General features: G+C 42.2%; 1 protein-coding gene across 1 annotated transcript in view; it reads right to left on the reverse strand.

The window, feature by feature from the left end:
• Positions 1-7065, reverse strand: part of LOC307205568 (lysosomal acid glucosylceramidase-like) — a 49458-nt gene extending 42393 nt beyond the window's left edge. Inside the window, exon 1 of the mRNA XM_079958125.1 lies at positions 6813-7065. The gene's annotated coding sequence lies outside the window, so the exon portion shown is untranslated. The remainder of the gene's footprint in view (positions 1-6812) is intronic.
• Between the last annotated feature and the right edge of the window lie 1436 nt (positions 7066-8501).

Genomic DNA, 8501 nt, shown 5'->3' on the forward strand with positions numbered 1-8501 from the left:
ACTTCATCAAGCACAATATTCTAAATTGATAAACCAGGAAATAGAGTGGAAGATTAAATTAATGAAACAAAAAACTTTTGAATCGGCAAATAAATGTGGGAAACTGCTAGCTTGGCAGTTGAAGAGGAGACAAAAACTAAATACAGTCACAAATTTAGAAATTGAAGGAAGAAATATTCAGAACCCTGTGGAGATCAGGAAGTGCTTCCAGAGATATTTCAAAAGATTATATACTCAAGGGCTGCAAGATGAGGTTGAGATTAAACAATTTTTGGAAAAAAATGGACTAACAAAATTGTCACAAGAAAATAGATCAATCCTGAATTGCAAAATAACACAACAAGAGATTGAACAAGCCATTCAGAACATGCAATTGGGCAAATCCCCAGGGCCAGATGGGCTGACCTCCAAGTACTACAAGACATTAAAAGACTATCTGATACAACCACTGATGGAGGTCAGCAATGAAATTGTGGAGGGGAAGAAGGCGCCGGAATCGTGGAAAGAAGCTTTTATCACATTGATACCAAAATTGGAAGCTGAAAAGACACAACTTAAGAACTATCGTCCCATCTCCCTTTTAAATGTGGATTACAAAATATTTGCAGACGTTTTGGCAAGTAGACTCAAAAAAGTATTAAATGAAGTAATTCATAAAGACCAGGCAGGCTTTCTCCCAGGTAGACACCTGTTTGCTAACACAAGGAATATCATTGACATTTTGGAACTTTTGCAAACAGACATAAATACAAAAGCGGTGTTAATTTTTATAGATGTGTAGAAGGCCTTTGACAATATCTCTTGGAAATTTATGAAGGGAAATTTAAAAGAAATGGGAGTGGGACGGGGTTTTGAGAATGGGATTGATGCAATATATTCAGAACAAAAAGCTAAATTGATAGTTAACAATGTGGTTACAGAAGAGTTTAAAATTGAAAAAGGAACACGACAAGGCTGCCCCATTTCCCCTCTGCTATTTATTTCGGTTCTGGAGGTGCTCTTGAATATGATCAGAGGGGACCGGTTGGTGGAAGGAATCCAGGTCGGAGCGAAACAATACAAACTTAAAGCTTTTGCAGATGACCTAGTTTTGACCCTGCAGGAGCCAGAATCTAGTACGAAAAGAGTGTTACAATTGATTCAAGACTTTGGTCGGGTGGCGGGATTTAAATTAAACAAACAGAAAACTAAGGTGCTGGGAAAAAATTTGACAGATACAGAGTCAGAACGGTTTCAGAGAGAGACAGAACTAACTGTGGTTAAAAAAGTAAAGTACCTAGGGGTAAACATAACAGCAAAAAATCTGAGTCTTTTTAAGGATAACTATGAAAAATGTTGGTCTGAAATTAAAAGAGACTTAGACAGTTGGATAAGATTGAAACTTTCTTTGTTAGGCCGAATTGCTGCTATTAAGATGAATGTATTGCCAAAAATATTGTTTTTGTTTCAAACACTACAGATTGTGGACAAGACGGAGTGCTTCCGGAAGTGGCAGAGAGACATCTCTAAGTTTGTCTGGCAGGGCAAAAAGCCCAGAATTAAGTTTAAGATATTAACTGATGCGAAAGAAAGAGGGGGCTTTGCCCTGCCAGACCTAAAGTTGTACTATGAGGCCGCAGCTTTCTGCTGGCTAAAAGACTGGCTACTTCTCGAGGACACTGACATTCTGGATCTGGAAGGTTTTAACAATGCTTTTGGTTGGCATGCATACTTATGGTATGACAAGGTTAAGATCAATAAGGCCTTTAAGAATCATATTGTCAGAAAAGCAGTGTTTAATGTCTGGACAAAATATAAAGACTTATTGGAAAATAAAACTCCAAGGTGGCTTTCACCGCTGGAAGCTAAGGTCCGAAAAAGACCCAATATGGAGGCCAAATGGCCAAAATATTGGGAAATACTAGAAAAAGATGGAGACAATTGGAAATTGCAGAGTTTGGAGAAAATGAAGGATAAAGTGCGAGACTGGTTACACTATGCTCAGATTAAAGAAGTCTTTAAAAATGACAAAAAGTTAGGGTTCCAAGTGGAGAAATCGAAGTTGGAAACAGAACTGTTAGAACCAAAAAATAAGGTACTTTCAAGAATGTATAACTTGCTGTTAAAATGGAATACACAAGATGAAATGGTTAAATCGGCTATGATAAAGTGGGCACAGGACATTGGGCACAACATTATGTTTGAGGACTGGGAAAGGTTGTGGACCATTGGGTTGAACTTCACTGCATGTAATGCTTTGAAGGAAAATGTAATGAAAATGATATATAGATGGTACATGACCCCAGTTAAACTTGCCAAAATATACCATTTGTCTGATAATAAATGTTGGAAATGTAAAGAAAATGAAGGAACATTCTTTCACCTCTGGTGGACTTGCCCTAGAGTGAAGGCTTTCTGGGAAATGATATATAATGAGCTGAAAAAGGTATTTAAGTATACCTTCACTAAGAAACCAGAGGCCTTCCTTTTGGGTATTGTCGGCCAGAAGGTGTTAAGGAAGGACCGAATATTTTTTATGTATGCAACAACAGCAGCAAGGATACTTATCGCGAAGCACTGGAAAACCCAAGATCTACCCACACTGGAAGAGTGGCAGATGCAGCTGATAGACTATATGGAACTAGCCGAGATGACCGGCAGAATCCGAGACCTGGGAGAAGAGAAAGTTGAAGAAGACTGGAAGAAATTTAATATTTATTTTAAAAAGCATTGTAATTTGGTTGAATGTTAAGAAGGATGCTAGATCATAAATAATTGAGCACCACTAAACTAGATGGAATTAGGATGACAAGTGAGATTGAGGAAAAAATATAAATCTTTGGGAGAATTATTAGATTATATTTTAAATGAATGGGATACAAGAATGTAAACAAGATGATAAATTGCGGGTAAGAATTGACAATGATGCAAGTGGGAGCGGGAGACGTGAGGGAGTCCAATGAAGCTAAGAAAATATGTTATGATATATGTTTCATTGTTTTTTATTTCTGCAATTATGTTTAAAAATTTTAATAAATATATATATATAAAAAAACCAATAAAGCGAGATGAGCGCCGCAACCCCAGAGTCGGCCACAACTGGACCTAATGGTCCGGGGTTCCTTTACCTTTACCTTAACTGGTGGTATTATTATTAGATCTGTATTCCACCTTTCCTGCAAGGAGTTCAAGGTGGCATGCATTGTTATCGTTCTCCCTGTTTTATCCCCCCCCCCCCAAAAAAAAACCCAGTAAGCTGAGAGACTGCCCGAAGTCACCAACTGAGTTTTATGGCCGAGTGGGGATTTGAACCCACGTCCCAGTCCAACATTCTAGAAACAGTGCCACACTGGCTCTCACATTCCTTGCTCTATCCATCACAAGGTCCTGTCTGCAAGAACAAATCTGGCACAGGTAAATATGACCTCCATGCAAGACAATCTTCCCTCCCATTCACTCCTCTCCCTACTTACCGTATTTTTTGCTCTATAAGATGAACCAGACCACAAGACGCGCCTAGTTTTTGGAGGAGGAAAACAAGAAAAAAAATATTCTGAATCTCAGAAGCCAGAACAGCAAGAGGGATAGCTGCGCAGTGAAAGCAGCAATCCCTCTTGCTGTTCTGGCTTCTGTGATAGCTGCGCAGCCTGCATTCACTCCATAAGACGCACACACATTTCCCCTTACTTTTTAGGAGGGAAAAAGTGAGTCTTATAGAGCAAAAAATACGGTATATCAGCTGTAGTTGAGAAACATAAAATGCTAAAATGCAATACAGTGGTACCTCGGGTTACATACGCTTCAGGTTACATACACTTCAGGTTACAGACTCCGATAACCCAGAAATAGTACCTCAGGTTAAGAACTTTGCTTCAGGATGAGAACAGAAATCGTGCTCTGGCGGCACAGCAGCAGCAGGAGGACCCATTAGCTAAAGTGGTTCTTCAGGTTAAGAACAGTTTCATAATAATAATAATAATAATTTATTATTTATACCCCGCCCATCTGGCTGAGTTTCCCCAGCCACTCTGGGCGGCTCCCAATCAGTGTTAAAAACAGTACAGCATTACATATTAAAAACTTCCCTGAACAGGGCTGCCTTAAGATGTCTTCTGAATGTCAGGTAATTCTTTATCTCTTTGACATCTGATGGGAGGGCGTTCCACAGGGCGGGCGCCACTACCGAGAAGGCCCTCTGTCTGGTTCCCTGTAGCCTCACTTCTCGTAATGAGGGAACCGCCAGAAGGCCCTCGGCGCTGGATCTCAGTGTCCGGGCTGAACAATGGGGGTGGAGATGCTCCTTCAGGTATACAGGACCGAGGCCGTTTAGGGCTTTAAAGGTCAGCACCAACACTTTGAATCGTGCTCGGAAACGTACTGTTTCAGGATAAGAACAGACCTCCAGAATGAATTAAGTACTTAACCTGAGGTACCACTTTACTTAACCCGAGGTACCACTGTATGTTTAAAAATAAACGCTAAAACACAATATGTTTAAGATCATTGAAACAACAACATTGCAGCATTAAATAATATTTTTTTAAAAAACCACCCTTCACTATCCAACTTGCTAGGGATTGCTGTCTAACCACAGCAGGACCTAGCAAGGTCATTTGCACTCTTCATTTCATTCATAAGTTATTGTATTTTTATCCCAGCAGCAGGCTCAGGGCAGCCTATGCATGTCTCTTTCCCCTTCCTGCGTTTTAGCTTCACAACAACCCTGCGAGGAAGGGTGAGCTGAGCAGAGCATCGTGACCAAATAGGGATCAAAAGCCAAGTTTCCTGCTCTCCCTGTCCCGACCCATTCTCCAAAGTGTGACCATTTTGCAGTTGGCAGGTGTACTGCATCTCATGGTGTTCTAGGATATCGAAACAACCTGTACTCTGTTTGGAAGCCTGGCCAATTCTCCTAGACATGGCTTCTGGTTGCGGTCTGCCTTAATGGAGGCAGCTCCCATGACAGCGGGAGATCGTTGGCAAAGAAAAAACAAGGATGATTGAGGATAATTATCCTTGCAAGTTCCCCCCCAGGACGGGGGGATGGGCTTCACTTGCAGTTTGTCTCGTTACCTGGCTGACATGGAATGCAGGGGGCAGGGAGGCGCTGAGTGCAAAAGCACTTTGCCTGCCGAAAACCCCCCAACACCGCCATTAAGAAGCAGAGGTTCTCCTGTTAATTGGAGCTTAATTTGGACTAAAGTACTGGCATGTGCTAGAAGAGATGAGATCATAAACTGCGGAACAGAACCAACTGCAAGGACTTATGGTTTGAACTTGAGATCAGACTTCATTAGGTGCAAAAGACTGTGTCCGGGGAGGGGAGGCTACAGTTTCTTTATGTTAAGTTTTCTTCTCTACGTTTATGATTCGGCAACCCTCCTTTGAACATTAGTTCAAATTATATTTGTACAGTGGTACCTTGGTTCTTGAACGGCTTAGTCGTCGAACAAATCAGCTTCTGAACACTGCAAACCCGGAAGTAAGTGTTCCGGATTGCAAACATTTTTCAGAAGCTGAACATCTGAGGCGGCTTCTGCTTGAGTGCAGGAAGCTCCTGCAGCCAATCGGAAGCTGCATCTTGGTTTTCGAATGGTTTCAGGATTTGAATGGACTCCCGGAATGGATTAAGTTCGAGAACCAAGGCACCACTGTACAAGCGAGGAGGGAAGTAATTGGATTATAGATATGGAATATAACATTAAACGTAACTTTGTGAGTAAAAAAAAAGGAAAAGGAGAGGGAAACTCAATTTTGCAAAAAGTTTACGATGGAAACTTAGAGCCGACTATTCCCCATCCTTTATTATGGAGTGAACTGAATAACGCTACGTGGACTTAGAATTCAATTCAGTTGGACGGAAGGATGACAGGAGTCTGCAAACTTGCCAAGGAACTGAGTCATCTGCAGTTTGACAGTTATTGAGTCATCTGCAGTTTGACAAACCACTCTTCTTCCTAGACTGAGAGGAAAAATGGCAAAAACAGGATATTCATTGGGACAGAGTGATTTTTGCAGCTGCTGTTAAAGTTTCAAAACAACGAAGTATGGGACAGAGGGAGGGAGAAATTTCTGGAACAACAATGGGATATCAGCTCCACCCAAGGCATGATGGATAATAGCAACAACCGGGGGGGAAACAGACATAACATTTTACAAGGGCAGAAAGAATAATTGCCACACACAGTAAGAACAAGGATATAGTTTGAGTGCCTCACTTGTAGTTTCATAAATCATTTCATGTGTCAACACAAATAGTTATGAATATTGCAGTTGTTGTATAAGGCATTATTATTTTGACAGGAATGTAATTGAAATTAATAAGATTTCGGAATGCAGAAATAAAGAAAATAATCAAACCATCAGTTCTAGCATGCGGGGGGGGGGAGGGGAGGCCACCTTATCTAAATTATATAATCCAGTATTTGAACAATTGGTATTAGTAATTGTATTATAAATTGGTATTGCTATAATGACGCTATTATTGAAAATTAATAATAAAAAATACTGTATTGGCCCGAATATAAGCCGCACCCACAAATAAGCCGCACCTTTAAAATTCAGGGAGGGGAAAAACAAAAACAAAATCCGAATATAACCCGCTCCCTTAAAATCCCACAGGCACTCACACCCGTTCCGTTTTGCCGTATGTCTGTTTCAGCAGCAACATCGTAAATGCCATTTTTTGTAAAGTCACAAATTTAAAGCTGCTCTTTTAACTTTTCATGGTCGGAATGGGGGGTGGGAGGAGTGTGGCTTATATATGGGAAAATACAGTATTATCAGTTCTTGTTTGCACCTTGTTTCAGTGCCAGAAACCCCAGTGTACTCACCCCAGAGCTGTTCCGCCCAGCAATTATTCCCTGCGACGATTCAGAAGGAAGCTTGTCCCTGGGGCCCTTGTGGCCATGCAAGAAGCTCAAATTGAGAAGATGCTGCTCTCGGGTGGCAGGTGCTGCTCACACCTCTTTGCTCAGGGAAGACCAAAGGCTCTGAAGGCTGTATCTTTATAGGGATGTCATTGGAGCCAGTAGGAACTGAGATGGAAATTCAGGCTCTTCAAGCCAGGTGGCATCTACAGTTAAAGAGGAGGATCCCCAGAACTGAATTAATGGGAGACAGAGCGAGGAGATGGTTCCAGGAATGTTTCATAACCTTCTAATTGCGATTTTGTTGTTGTCATCCATGGTCCCGGTGGCTCAGACACGTCACATGTAATATGGGTGACACCATCTGTTAATAATAATAATAATATTTTATTTATATCCCGCCCTCCCCAGCCGAAGCCGGGCTCAGAGTGGCTAACAACAGTAAAATAAAACAGCATTCTAAAATCAATTCATTATAAAATCACTTTAAATCAAATTAATAGCAACCATTGGGCTAGAGTTCTGTGAAGATCAACAAAGGCTGTGCCCTGGCCAAAGGCCTGGTGGAACAGCTCTGTCTTGCAGGCCCTGCAGAAGGATGTCAAGTCCCGCAGGGCCCTAGTCTCTTGTGGCAGAGCGTTCCACCAGATTGGAGCCACAGCTGAAAAAGCCCTGGCTCTGGTTGAGCCCAGCCTAACCTCTCTGTGGCCTGGGACCTCCAATATGTTTTTGTTTGAAGACCGTAAGGTCCTCCATGGGACATACCAGGAGAGGCGGTCCAGTAGGTACGAGGGTCCTAGGCCATATAGGGCTTTAAAGGTTAAAACCAGCACCTTAAACCTGATCCTATATTCCACCGGGAGCCAGTGCAGCTGGTATAGCACCGGGTGAATGCGATCCTGCAGCGAGGACCCCGTAAGGAGTCTCGCTGCGGCATTCTGCACCCGCTGGAGTTTCTGGGTGAGTCTCAAGGGCAGCCCTGTGTAGAGTGAGTTACAATAATCCAGTCTGAAGGTGACCGTCGCATGGATCACAGTGGATCTGTAAGGATCTAGGGGGCATGTATTGCATTGCAGGGGGTTGGACTAGATTAAGCCTGGGTGCCCTCCCAATCCACAATTCTGTGTTTCTCTGTTTCTAATGTGAGGTCCAAAGCGCTTTTTGGTCCAGCCCAACAATTCCCAGGCCAAGGGATTTGGGGGGCGGGGTGTGTGTAGGCATGAGGGAATTGGCACAAAGTGCAATAAATCTGTGAAGTTCTTGTTGCCCTTTTGTGGCATTCAATTGCTTTCTTGCAAATGTACAATGATCAGGGGCCGATCTATTGGAAAACAAAGGAAACTTAAGTTCCAGAGCCCCTAATCCCAGAGGGGTCCCCCCCGAAACGAACTTTGTCCACATTGCTTTTTAAAAATTGGGTCTAGCAGACCCAATTTGAGTTGCGCAACTCAAATTTATTAATTATTTATTGTATATATCTCAACAAACCCTCCAACATTTCCTTATTGAAAATAGGGACATCCTAAGGAAAAGCGGGACGTTGCAGGATCAAATCAGAAACCGGGACAGCTTCTGTAAATCTGGAACTGTCCCTGGTGTTACCGGAAAATCCGAGGGCTCCCTTGGACGAAAAGTAAAGACACCAACCAGAGC

This window comes from Podarcis cretensis, assembly GCF_951804945.1.
Source record: "Podarcis cretensis genome assembly, chromosome: 16".
NCBI classification, from domain to species: Eukaryota; Metazoa; Chordata; class Lepidosauria; order Squamata; family Lacertidae; genus Podarcis; species Podarcis cretensis.